At 46.7% G+C, this 13,318-nt stretch overlaps 1 protein-coding gene across 15 annotated transcripts in view; it reads right to left on the bottom strand.

Moving 5' to 3' along the window:
* The window catches only part of TADA2A (transcriptional adaptor 2A), a 522,447-nt gene that overhangs the window by 254,308 nt on the left and 254,821 nt on the right, over positions 1-13,318 (bottom strand). The gene's annotated exons all lie outside the window — the stretch shown is intronic.

Here is a 13,318-nt window from a genome sequence, read left to right as displayed (position 1 = left end):
TCATGCTGAAGGATGTAGCAGGCAGATCGTTGTCCACGGCGTCTCCATACTCTGTCACGTCTGTCACATGTGCTCAGTGTGAACCTGCTTTCATCTGTGAAGAGTACAGGGCGCCAGTGGCAAATTTACCAATCCTGGTGTTCTGTGGCAAATGCCAAGCATCCTGCATGGTGTAGGGCTGGGAGCACAACCAACATCTGTGGATGTAGGGCATTCAGATCATCCTCATGGAGTCTGCTTCTAACAGTTTGTGCAGACACATGCACATTTGTTGCCTGCTGGAGGTCATTTTGCAGGGCTCTGGCAGTGCTCCTCCTGTTCCTCCTTGCACAAAGGCTGAGGTAGCGGTCCTGCTGCTGGGTTGTTGCCCTCTTTCGGCCCCCTCCACATCTCCTGGTGTACTGGCTTGTTTCCTCTGGACACTACGCTGACAGACACAGCAAACCTTCTTGCCACAGCTCGCATTGATGTGCCAGCTGCACTATTTGAGCCACTTTGTGTAGAGTCCGTCTAATGCTACCATGAGTGTGAAAGCACAACCAACATTCAAAAGTGACCAAAACATCAGCCAGAAAGCATTGGTACTGAGATGTGGTCTGTGGTCCCCACCTGCAGAAACACTCCTTTATAGGGGATGTCTTGATAATTGCCAATAATTTCCATCTGTTGTCTATTCCATTTGCACAACAGCATATGAAATTGATTGTCAATCAGCGTTGCTTCATAAGTGGACAGTTTTTTTTTTTTTTTATTTCACAGAAGTTTGATTTACTAGGAGTTATATTCTGTTGTTTAAGTGTTTCCTTTATTTTTTTGAGCAGTGTATATAAGGGTATGCTCCCACTGTCAGTAAACGCTGCGGGTTGGACGCTGCGGATGTACACAGATGTTACAGCATAGTGGATGGGATTTGAAGAAAGCCCACTATGCATGCATCCTCTTCCCTGTGGAGACGGATATGTGGTGCGTCTTTCCAGACTGCAGCATGTCAATTTATCTTGTGGAGACACTCAGTCTCCGCAAGATAAATGTTTCTGTACAATGTATTGAGAGCGGTGATTCCACATGGTTCAATGAACACATGCAGAATCACCTGCATTTAAAAGCCAGAGGCGCTTTGGACGGAGCGGACATGTGCTCAGTCCAAAGGACTGGCGGTTCCTGACCGCGGGAACATACCCTAAAAAAAAAAATTGTGTGGGCTCCCGTGTAATGTTCTAAACCAGCAGAGGGAAATGTGAAGGCTGATGTTAGTATTCTGGGAAGGAGCCAACAGCCATAAAGGTTCCCAGGCTATTAATATCAGCTCACAGATGTTTGCTTAGCCTTTACTGACTATTTTACAGGGGATCCCCAGAAAACATTTGACATGGGGTCCCCCTATAAAATCGAACCAGCAAAGGCTAGGAAGACAGCTGCGGGCGGATATTAATAGCCTGGAAAGGGGCCATGGATATTGTTCCCTCAGGCTAAAAACATCAGCTCTCAGCCGCCCCAGAAATGGCCCATCTTATAGATGCACCAATTCTGGCACTTAGTCTCGCTCTTCCCACTTGCCCTGTAGCGGTGGCAAGTGGGGTTCATATTTGTTGGGTTGATGTCACCATTGTATTGTCAGGTGACATCAAGCCCACAGATCAGTAATGGAGAAGAATCTATAAGACATCTATCCATTACTAATCCTATAGTTGTATGATAAATAAAGACATGGCAAGAATAAAATCCTTTACTAAACTTAATTATCCATACTTACTGCATTGCCTAATCCCCAACTCCCTCGATCTCCTGCAACAAAAATAAAATAATAAACCAATATAAAAACTCCCTGTCCGCCGTAGTCCATTTAATAACGAGTGTCCCACAACGATCACCCATGTAGAACAGGAGATGTGACTGCTCTACACGGCCTCCGGCGATACACTGACAATTCACTGGAGTTGGTGCACTCAGAATTTTCTCACGCAGCGGTGCCGAAAGTGACAGCACGAACTCCGGTGAACTCTCTCACGGCGGCGCAGCGATATACTGCGAAAGGATCACATCCGGCGGTCACATACACCGATGTGACTGTTCTACACGTGAGATCGCTGTGGGACACTATATTAAATGGACTATGGCGGAAACACCAAGGTTACTTACCGGTAGCCGTTTTTTTCCGGAACCCATGACAGCAAACCTGAGTGAGCGGATCCACCCAGTGAGGACAGGAACCCTACTGAAAATAAAGAGGCGGTACCTCTCCATCACTTCTGTTGGTTTACAGAGCATGAGAGGCCCCCCTGGTTAGTACACATGGCAAAACCATCACATTATATCAACTAAGAACACCCAAAACTATAGTGCACACCAAAGGGGTGATAAGGTGTGTGGGGGGGGGGATATACGGGTGCTGTCATGGGTTCCGGAAAAACGGCTACCAGTAATTAACATTGGTGTTTTCCCTTCCCCCATGACAGCACACCTGGGAGATTTTTGTAAAATGAAACACCTTAGGGAGGGACCACCGCTTGCAGCACCCTTCTACCAAAGGTTTGGTCAGCAGAAGAGGATAGATCTAGTCAGCAGTGTTTGAAAAAAGTTGAGGGTAAGGACCAGGTAGTGGCCTTACAAATTTGATCAATCGATACCTCAGCCTTTTCTGCCCAGGAGGTAGCCACGGCTCTAATGGAGTGAGCCTTGATGCCTTCAGGAACCGGAGTGCCAATCACAGAGTAGGGTGTCATGGTTCCCAAAGGCAAGAGAATGTCAGAAAAACATAAATAAGGACTAGCTCTTGGGTGATGGAATCTCGAGCTGACCGTGAGCTAAACCTACCACACAACTAATAGTGGCCGGGTGGCGTACCTACGTTGCCCCTAGACGCCCAGCGCCAGCCGGAGGACTAACTAACCCTAATAGAGGAAAAACAGACCTGGCTTACCTCTAGAGAAATTCCCCCAAAAAGGAGACAGAAGCCCCCCACAAATATTGACGGTGAATTCAGAGGAAAAGACATACGTAGTATGAAGGTAGGTTCAGCAAAGCGATGTCCGCTTACTAGATAGTAGGAAAATACAAAAGGGGACTTCACGGTCAGCTGAAAACCCTCTCTAAAATACCATCCTGAAATTACTTTAAGACTCATGTGTCAACTCATGACACCGGAGTGGCAATTTCAGTCCACAAGAGTTTCCAGCTACAGAAAAATAACACAACTGTGAACTGGAACAAAAATACAAAACAAACTTAGGACTAAGAGTCCAACTTAGCTGATCAGAAGACTAGGAGCTGGAACATGCAACAGAAAGGCTCTGGTTACATTGATGGCCGGCACTAGAATGACTGAGCAGCAAGGCTAAATAGGATACTCCCATATCCTGATGGAAACAGGTGAACAGAGAAAGTGAAGCACACAAATCCAGTACCACCAGTGACCACCGGGGGAGCCCAAAAACCAAATTCACAACAGTACCCCCCCCTCAAGGAGGGGGCACCGAACCCTCACAAGAACCACCAGGGCGATCAGGATGAGCCCTATGAAAGGCACGGACCAAATCAGAGGCATGAACATCAGAGGCTGTCACCCAAGAATTATCCTCCTGACCGTAGCCCTTCCACTTGACCAGATACTGAAGTTTCCGTCTGGAAACACGGGAGTCCAAGATCTTCTCCACAACGTACTCCAATTCACCCTCAACCAACACCGGAGCCGGAGGCTCAACGGAAGGCACAACCGGTACCTCATACCTGCGCAATAATGACCGATGGAAGACATTATGGATAGAAAAAGATGCAGGGAGGTCTAATCGAAAGGACACAGGGTTAAGAATCTCCAAAATCTTATACGGGCCGATGAACCGAGGCTTAAACTTAGGAGAAGAAACCCTCATAGGGACAAAACGAGAAGACAACCACACCAAGTCCCCAACACGAAGACGAGGACCAACACGACGACGGCGGTTGGCAAAACGCTGAGTCTTCTCCTGGGACAACTTCAAATTGTCCACCACCTGTCCCCAAATCCGATGCAACCTATCCACCACAGTATCCACTCCAGGACAATCCGAAGACTCCACCTGACCGGAAGAAAAACGAGGATGAAACCCCGAATTGCAAAAGAAAGGAGAAACCAAAGTGGCAGAACTAGCCCGATTATTGAGGGCAAACTCCGCCAACGGCAAAAAGGCAACCCAGTCATCCTGATCCGCAGACACAAAACACCTCAAATAAGTCTCCAAGGTCTGATTAGTTCGCTCGGTCTGGCCATTAGTCTGAGGATGGAACACAGACGAAAAAGACAAATCAATGCCCATCCTAGCACAGAACGCCCGCCAAAATCTAGACACGAACTGGGTCCCCCTGTCAGAAACGATATTCTCCGGAATACCATGCAAGCGAACCACATTTTGAAAAAACAGAGGAACCAACTCGGATGAGGAAGGCAACTTAGGCAAGGGTACCAAATGAACCATCTTAGAAAAACGGTCACACACCACCCAGATGACAGACATTTTCTGAGAAACAGGGAGATCAGAAATAAAATCCATAGAGATGTGAGTCCAAGGCCTCTTCGGAATAGGCAAGGATAACAACAATCCACTAGCCCGAGAACAACAAGGCTTGGCCCGAGCACAAACATCACAAGACTGCACAAAAACTCGTACATCTCGAGACAGGGAAGGCCACCAGAAGGACCTAGCCACCAAATCCCTGGTACCAAAGATTCCAGGATGACCTGCCAACGCAGAAGAATGAACCTCCGAGATGACTCTACTGGTCCAATCATCAGGAACAAACAGTCTACCAGGCGGGCAACGATCAGGTCTATCCGCCTGAAACTCCTGCAAAGCCCGTCGCAGGTCTGGGGAAACAGCAGATAATATCACTCCATCCTTAAGGATACCTGTAGGTTCAGAATCACCAGGGGAATCAGGCTCAAAACTCCTAGAAAGGGCATCCGCCTTCACATTTTTAGAACCTGGTAGATATGAGACCACAAAATTAAACCGAGAGAAAAACAACGACCAGCGCGCCTGTGTAGGATTCAGGCGCCCTGGCAGACTCAAGATAAATCAAATTCTTGTGATCGGTCAATACCACCACCTGATGTCTAGCCCCCTCGAGCCAATGACGCCACTCCTCAAAAGCCCACTTCATAGCCAAAAGCTCCCGATTACCAATATCATAATTTCGCTCGGCGGGCGAAAATTTTCGAGAAAAGAACGCACAAGGTCTCATCACGGAGCAGTCGGAACTTTTCTGCGACAAAACTGCCCCAGCTCCGATCTCGGAAGCGTCGACCTCAACCTGAAAAGGAAGAGTAACATCAGGCTGACGCAACACAGGGGCGGAAGAAAAGCGGCGCTTAAGCTCCCGAAAGGCCTCCACAGCAGCAGGAGACCAATCAGCAACATCAGCACCCTTTTTAGTCAAATCAGTCAAAGGTCTAGCAACATCAGAAAAACCAGTTATAAATCGACGATAAAAATTAGCAAAGCCCAAAAATTTCTGAAGGCTCTTAAGAGAAGTAGGTTGCGTCCAATCACAAATATCCCGAACCTTGACAGGATCCATCTCAATGGAAGAGGGGGAAAAAATGTACCCCAAAAAAGAAATCTTTTGAACCCCAAAAATACACTTAGAACCCTTCACACACAAGGAATTAGACCGCAAAACCTGAAAAACCCTCCTGACCTGTTGGACATGAGAGTCCCAGTCATCCGAAAAAATCAAAACATCATCCAGATACACAATCATAAATTTATCCAAATATTCACGGAAAATGTTATGCATAAAGGACTGAAAGACTGAAGGGGCATTTGAAAGACCAAAAGGCATTACTAAATACACAAAATGGCCCTCGGGCGTATTAAATGCGGTTTTCCACTCATCCCCCTGCTTAATTCGCACTAAATTATACGCCCCACGGAGATCAATCTTAGAGAGCCACTTAGCCCCCTTTATTCGAGCAAACAAATCAGTCAGCAGTGGCAGAGGATACTGATATTTGACTGTAATTTTATTCAAGAGTCGATAATCAATACACAGCCTCAAAGAGCCATCTTTTTTAGATACAAAGAAAAAACCGGCTCCTAAGGGAGATGAAGAAGGACGAATATGTCCCTTTTCCAGGGACTCCTTAATATATTCTCGCATAGCAGCATGTTCAGGTACAGATAGATTAAATAAACGACCCTTTGGAAATTTACTGCCCGGAATCAGATCTATGGTACAATCGCAATCTCTGTGAGGAGGTAGTGAACCAAGCTTAGGCTCCTCAAAAACATCACGATAATCAGATAAAAATTCCGGAATCTCAGAGGGAATAGATGACGAAATGGAAACCAAAGGTACGTCCCCATGAGCCCCCTGACATCCCCAGCTTAACACAGACATTGCTTTCCAGTCAAGGACTGGGTTATGAGATTGTAACCATGGCAATCCAAGCACCAAAACATCATGTAGATTGTACAACACAAGGAAGCGAATCATCTCCTGATGGTCTGGATTCATACGCATAGTCACTTGTGTCCAGTATTGTGGTTTATTACTAGCCAATGGCGTAGAGTCAATACCCTTCAGAGGTATAGGAACTTCCAGAGGCTCTAAATCAAACCCACAGCGCCTGGCAAAGGACCAATCCATAAGACTCAAAGCGGCGCCAGTCGACATAGGCATCCGCGGTAATTGACGATAATGAACAAATCAAGGTCACAGATAGAATAAACTTAGACTGTAAAGTGCCAATTGAAATAGACTTATCAACCTTTTTTGTACGTTTAGAGCATGCTGATATAACATGAGTTGAATCACCACAATAGAAGCACAACCCATTTTTTCGCCTAAAATTCTGCCGTTCGCTTCTGGACAGAATTCTATCACATTGCATATTCTCTGGCGCCTTCTCAGAAGACACCGCCAAATGGTGCACAGGTTTGCGCTCCCGCAAACGCCGATCTATCTGAATAGCCATTGTCATGGACTCATTCAGACTAGTAGGCGCAGGGAACCCCACCATAACATCTTTAATGGCATCAGAGAGACCCTCTCTGAAATTCGCCGCCAGGGCGCACTCATTCCACTGAGTAAGCACAGACCATTTACGAAATTTTTGGCAGTATATTTCAGCTTCATCTTGCCCTTGAGATAGGGCCATCAAGGCTTTTTCAGCCTGAATCTCTAAATTAGGTTCCTCATAAAGCAACCCCAAAGCCAGAAAAAACGCATCCACATTGAGCAACGCAGGATCCCCTGGCGCCAATGCAAATGCCCAGTCTTGAGGGTCACCCCGCAGCAAGGAAATTACAATCCTAACCTGCTGTGCGGGATCTCCAGCGGAGCGAGATCTCAGAGAAAGAAACAATTTACAATTATATCTGAAATTCAGAAAACGAGATCTATCCCCGGAGAAAAATTCTGGTAAAGGAATTCTAGGTTCAGATATAGGAGCATGAATAACAAAATCCTGTAAATTTTGAACCTTCGTAGCAAGATCATTCAAACCTGCAGCCAAACTCTGAGGATCCATTTTAATCAGGTGGAATCAGAGCCATTCAAGTATTAGAAGGAGAGAGAGACAAAGGCTGCAATTAGAGCAGAAATGCAACTGAGTCAACTATAAAGCAAACTCAGGAAAAAAAAAAAAAAGAAATCTGCAGACTTCTTTTTCTCTCCTTTCTTCTGCCAACAGTTTTAACACTTGGCCGGCCATACTGTCATGGTTCCCAAAGGCAAGAGAACGTCAGAAAAACATAAATAAGGACTAGCTCTTGGGTGATGGAATCTCGAGCTGACCGTGAGCTAAACCTACCACACAACTAATAGTGGCCGGGTGGCGTACCTACGTTGCCCCTAGACGCCCAGCGCCAGCCGGAGGACTAACTAACCCTAATAGAGGAAAAACAGACCTGGCTTACCTCTAGAGAAATTCCCCCAAAAAGGAGACAGAAGCCCCCCACAAATATTGACGGTGAATTCAGAGGAAAAGACATACGTATTATGAAGGTAGGTTCAGCAAAGCGAGGTCCGCTTACTAGATAGTAGGAAAATACAAAAGGGGACTTCACGGTCAGCTGAAAACCCTCTCTAAAATACCATCCTGAAATTACTTTAAGACTCATGTGTCAACTCATGACACCGGAGTGGCAATTTCAGTCCACAAGAGCTTCCAGCTACAGAAAAATAACACAACTGTGAACTGGAACAAAAATACAAAACAAACTTAGGACTAAGAGTCCAACTTAGCTGATCAGAAGACTAGGAGCTGGAACATGCAACAGAAAGGCTCTGGTTACATTGATGGCCGGCACTAGAATAACTGAGCAGCAAGGCTAAATAGGATACTCCCATATCCTGATGGAAACAGGTGAACAGAGAAAGTGAAGCACACAAATCCAGTACCACCAGTGACCACCGGGGGAGCCCAAAAACCAAATTCACAACAGTAGGGTAAACTAATGGCCTCCCTGATCCATCTGGCAATTGTACTTCTGGCTACCCCACACCCTTTTCTGCTACCCTGAAAGGCTACAAATAGATCTTAGATCTTTCCTCCACTGACTGGTCATGGACATGTATTGTAGCATGGACCTCCTTACGACTAACATATGGAACTTTTGTTCTCCAAGAACAAGAATAAAAGTGATCTCCTGACTTCTATGGAACTTAAGGACTACCTTGGGGAGATAAGCCAGATCTGGTCTTAGAACTATTCTGTCTTCGAAAATTTGAGTATATGGAGGGCATATAGACAGGGCCTGTAAATCACCCACCCTACGGGCCGATGTTAAGGCTACCAGTAACACCGTTTTAAGAGTGAGTAACTTTGGAGACAACTCCTGCAAAGGCTCAAAGGGGTCTCTGGTTAAGGCCTCCAAGACTAGAGTCAAGTCCCAGGGATGGATCTTCGGGATAATGACCGGCCTAGACCTACTACAAGACTTAATGAACCATGACACCCACCTATTTCATGCTAGGTAGCAGTTATATAGGGCCCCAAAGGCTGAAACTTGAACCTTAAGTGTCCTAGTTGCTAACTCGAGTTGCAACCCTGCCTGCAGAAATTCTAGGATAGGTCCCAATGGAGCTACATCACCCAACAGTTCACCTAGGAAGTCTAGAAATTTCTTCCATGTTCTACGGTAGATCCTAGATGTTATAGGTTTTCTACTTTTCAATAGGGTGGAGACTAACCCTGGTAAAAATCCTTGGTGACTCAGTAATGCCTCTCTCAAATTCCAAGCTGCCAGATGGAAGCCCTTCACTTGAGAGTGGCTCAAGAGGTGAACCTCTGGCAGAATCCATGGATCTGTTATCGACATCTGCCTTAGAAGGGAGAACCATGGCCTCCTCGGCCAAAACGGAGTTATGAAAATTACTCTCGCTTGATCCTCTCTGATCTTCCGGACTACTGTCAGAATCATTACCATCGGGGAGACGTGTAGGCCAGAGAGAACCTCCAGGGTGTTAGTAGGGCATCTACTGCAAAAGGATGTTCCCTTGGATTTAGGGAGCAGAAATTCCTGACTTTTTTGTTGTGTGAGGTGGCAAACAGATCTATTTCTGGTTTGCCCCAAGCTTGTACTATTTGTTGGAAAATTTGAGGGTTTAAGGACCATTCCCCCTGTCTAAAGCCACTGCAACTCAGGAAGTCTGCTTATATATTTTTGTTATTCTGCTAACTGAAATAGTAGATGTGATACCTCCATGAGGCCCCGGGACCTCGTCCCCCCTGGTGGTTGATATAAGCCACCACTGCTCGATTGTCCATCATGACTCGAGTATGGTGGCCCTGAAGCAAGGGGAGAAAATGTCTCAAGGACTTTTCTACTGCCCATAGTTCTTTCACGTTTGAACCGTGATTCCTTTCTAGCCAGGACCAGGTTCCTTGTACTAAGTGGGATCTCAGGTGTACTCCCCAACCTATACCACTTTTGCCGCATGTGATAATGTCCGCGACTGGTCTCTGCCACCGGATCCCCAATGTCAGATGTTCCTTCACAGTCCACCAGATTAGGGAATCTCTTACGCCCAAGGAAATATATAATTTTCCTTCTAAATGTCCTTTTAATAACTTCTGTGCTGACAGAACTTCCCACTGCAGCTGTCTCAGGTGAAATTGTGCCCAGACTACAGCCGGTATGCATCATGTTAATTAGCCTAGTAGGGACATTGTGTTCCTTAGTGTCATTGCTGGCTGTTGTATTGCTGTAGGAGCCAGGTTCCTTATCTTGACTACCTTATTCTCTGGCAGGAGGCAGAGCTGTCGGTCGGAGTCCAGTATTAACCCTAGGAAGGATTGCACTTTTTCTGGCGTTAATCTTGACTTGGGGGTATTTATTATCCATCCCAACTCTATTAGAGTTGACGTTACTTCTCTTACCTGGTGGGTACAGTGGGTCTCCGACCTCATTACCACAAGGAAGTCGTCCAGGTATGGGACAATCACTATGTCCCAGGATCGAAGGTATGGCATTACTTCGACCATCACTTTGGTGAAGACCTTGAGAGCTGTAGACAGGCCGAATGGAAGGGCTGTATATTGGTAATGTTTGACTTGACCTTGGACATAGAGTGCTACCCTCAGGTACTTCCGATACTCCAGATGTATTGGGAAATGGTAATATGCATCTTTTAAGTCTATTACTGCCATGAAGCAATGTTGGAACAGGATATTTGTGGTCGTGTTGATAGACTCAATCTTGAAGGAGCAATTATCTACCGACTGATTGAGCTTCTTCACGTTGACAATGGTTCTCCAGGAACCATCAGGTTTTTGTATCAAAAAGAGGGGGGTGTCAAATCCAGAACATGACAGCACAGGCAGTACATGTCCCAGCTATTGCTGGTTTTAATCCCCCTGCCGATGCTTCCCAGATGAGTCTTAATAAGCCATCTGCTTTTTTATCAAGTGGGTCCTTTAGTACGCCCGAGTCCTCTAATGGTAGGGACAATTTTTTTTTTAAAGATCTAGCCACGCCATCAATTTTAGGGATTTTTTCCCAAGTTTTGGAATCTCTCTCTTCAAAGGGTTACCTCCTCTTTATCAATCAATGCATTTATTTTCACATTGACAGGGAATGTGCATTTTCTTTTTTCCTCCAGACCTCCGAACATAACATCTTCTAATGACCTAGGTGTTTTTTTCTCCTTTAGGCCCATTGCAGCCTTGACTGCTTTAACCAGTCTGTCTACATCCTCAGTTGGTTAACATGGTCGGCCCCCCATGTCACTGTCTAAGGAGGATTCTGAGAACTGGGGAGAGGAGGAGGTGGCAGAGGAAGACAGGAATCTTTCCCACCTTCCTGTCCTAGACAGGCCTCCGAATCCGTAGGCACCTTGCAGCTTCTTTTTCCCATTTTTTTTAAGGGCCATTTTTAAGGAGTCTTTTATTTCCGCCTCTATTATGGCCCTAAGGCTAGTGGCGAAATTGGGGGTCTCTTCCTGTAAGGTCTTATTGATGCAGTTAGCACAGAGATCCTTCTGCCACTGAACTGCAAGCGTGTCTTTGAAAAGGGCACATACTCTGTTCTTTGTTTTACCGCTAGACTTTATCAACCCCTAGTGATCAAACAGAAAAAATGGACCCCATTGCCATAAGGGTGACATTCACGTAGATCCCTCACCACCGCTGTCAGTCAAGGTTACCGGTTTCGGAGGCTGGTCAGATGCACGTACAACGTCCCTTCTGGACGTCGAGGAGTCTTGCTGGACAGGACGACTGCCGCTCATACCACTCGAGCGGCTACTTTTCCTGGTATGCTGGTGGCTCGGCAAGGCATCTGGCGAGAGCTCCTGCTGCTGTAACGGTGGCTGCTGCTGCTCATGCTGCCCCACTTCCATGATGAAGCTCTGGGCATGAGTGCGTCTTCTGTGGTCATCCCCTTTATGAAGGATCCACTGCACTCCCCGCCTCCTCCGATGCCCAATGATTGTCCCTCCCACCCTCTGCCACGCCACCGGGATCGTTTTAGCCGGCCGGCGTTTTCTTCATGGGCGCCGCCATCTTAGATCCGGCGCACGTCCCGACATGCTGGGAGTGGGCGTGCCTTGCGCATGATGTCAGACGTGCAACCTGCAAGCGGCTGCCCCTCCTGGATGCCGGCAGAGGGGGGAGGGTGGCGCGGCAGCCACGGAAGAGCCCTGGACTCCCGACCATGCTGCACCAATGCCCGCTCGGACGCGGAGGCCAAGAGGACCCACGGACAGCGCCTCCAACACCCGAAGACCAGCGCACAGGCCCTGCCTGTTCTTCCACCGTGGGACAGGAGTGGGTGAGAAGAAAAAAAAGATATTCTGCCGTGTTCAGCACGAGGGTCCCTGTCAGGACAGGAAAACCAACTGAAGTGACGGAGAGGTACCGCCCTTTTATTTTCAGTAGGGTTCCTGTCCTGACTGGGCGGATCACCTCTCTCAGGTGTGCTGTCATGGGGGAAGGGAAAAGGTAAATACGTATATGGTGGTTTATTATTTTATTTTTGTTGCAGGAGAACGAGGGCGTTGGGGAATTAGGTGTTTGGTGAGTATGAATGTTGTATGTGATTATGTAAATGTGTTTCAAGTGTAACAAAAAAACAGTCGCCAAATGACGGGACTACTCTCACATCATCGGCTCATGCTGTCACTGTTATATGTGACAGCAGACATAGCCAGATGGGAGCAGTAGTCAGATTAGACGATGCCTGGCTACACACACAGACACCCGCAAACAGACACACAGACCCGCACACAGAGACACAGGCAGACACCCACACAGACCCGCAGACACCCGCACATATTCTCCACTCACAGAGTCGTCGTCCACACACATATTGTCCATCCACACACCTCTTCCTACCTTACTGCAGCATTTTTGGCAGGCAAATCCGCAAACCTTTTTACACCTGCAGTTTTGCTGCTGATTTGACTGACTCAATTTAAGTCAATGGGTGCACAAACACTGCAGATCCGCAAAAATAATTGACATGCTGTGGAAAATAAAACGCTGTGAATCCACGTGGAATTTTCCGCAGCATGTGCACACCAATTCTGGATTCCCATTGATTAACATTGCTTGGGCAACACATTGCGGATTTGGTGCAATTCCGTGCGGAACAAACGCTGTGGATCCGCAACAAAACCCGCAGCGTGTGTACATAGCCTAATACTACCACTTTACAACGTGCTAGTGTGATTTCATCTGGAATATGCAGTTCTGCTCTGGGCACCAGTTCATAGATAGGATGCCCTGGAGCTAGAAAAGGTACAAAGAGCCACAAAACTGAAAAGGGGCATGGAGGGTCTTTGTTGTGAGGAAAAATTAAAAGAGTTACATGTATGTAGTCTTGAGAAGACATGTCTA

This window comes from Ranitomeya variabilis, chromosome 3 (genome assembly GCF_051348905.1).
Source record: "Ranitomeya variabilis isolate aRanVar5 chromosome 3, aRanVar5.hap1, whole genome shotgun sequence".
Classification (NCBI taxonomy): Eukaryota; Metazoa; Chordata; class Amphibia; order Anura; family Dendrobatidae; genus Ranitomeya; species Ranitomeya variabilis.
This window is presented reverse-complemented; position numbering and strand designations above follow the sequence as displayed.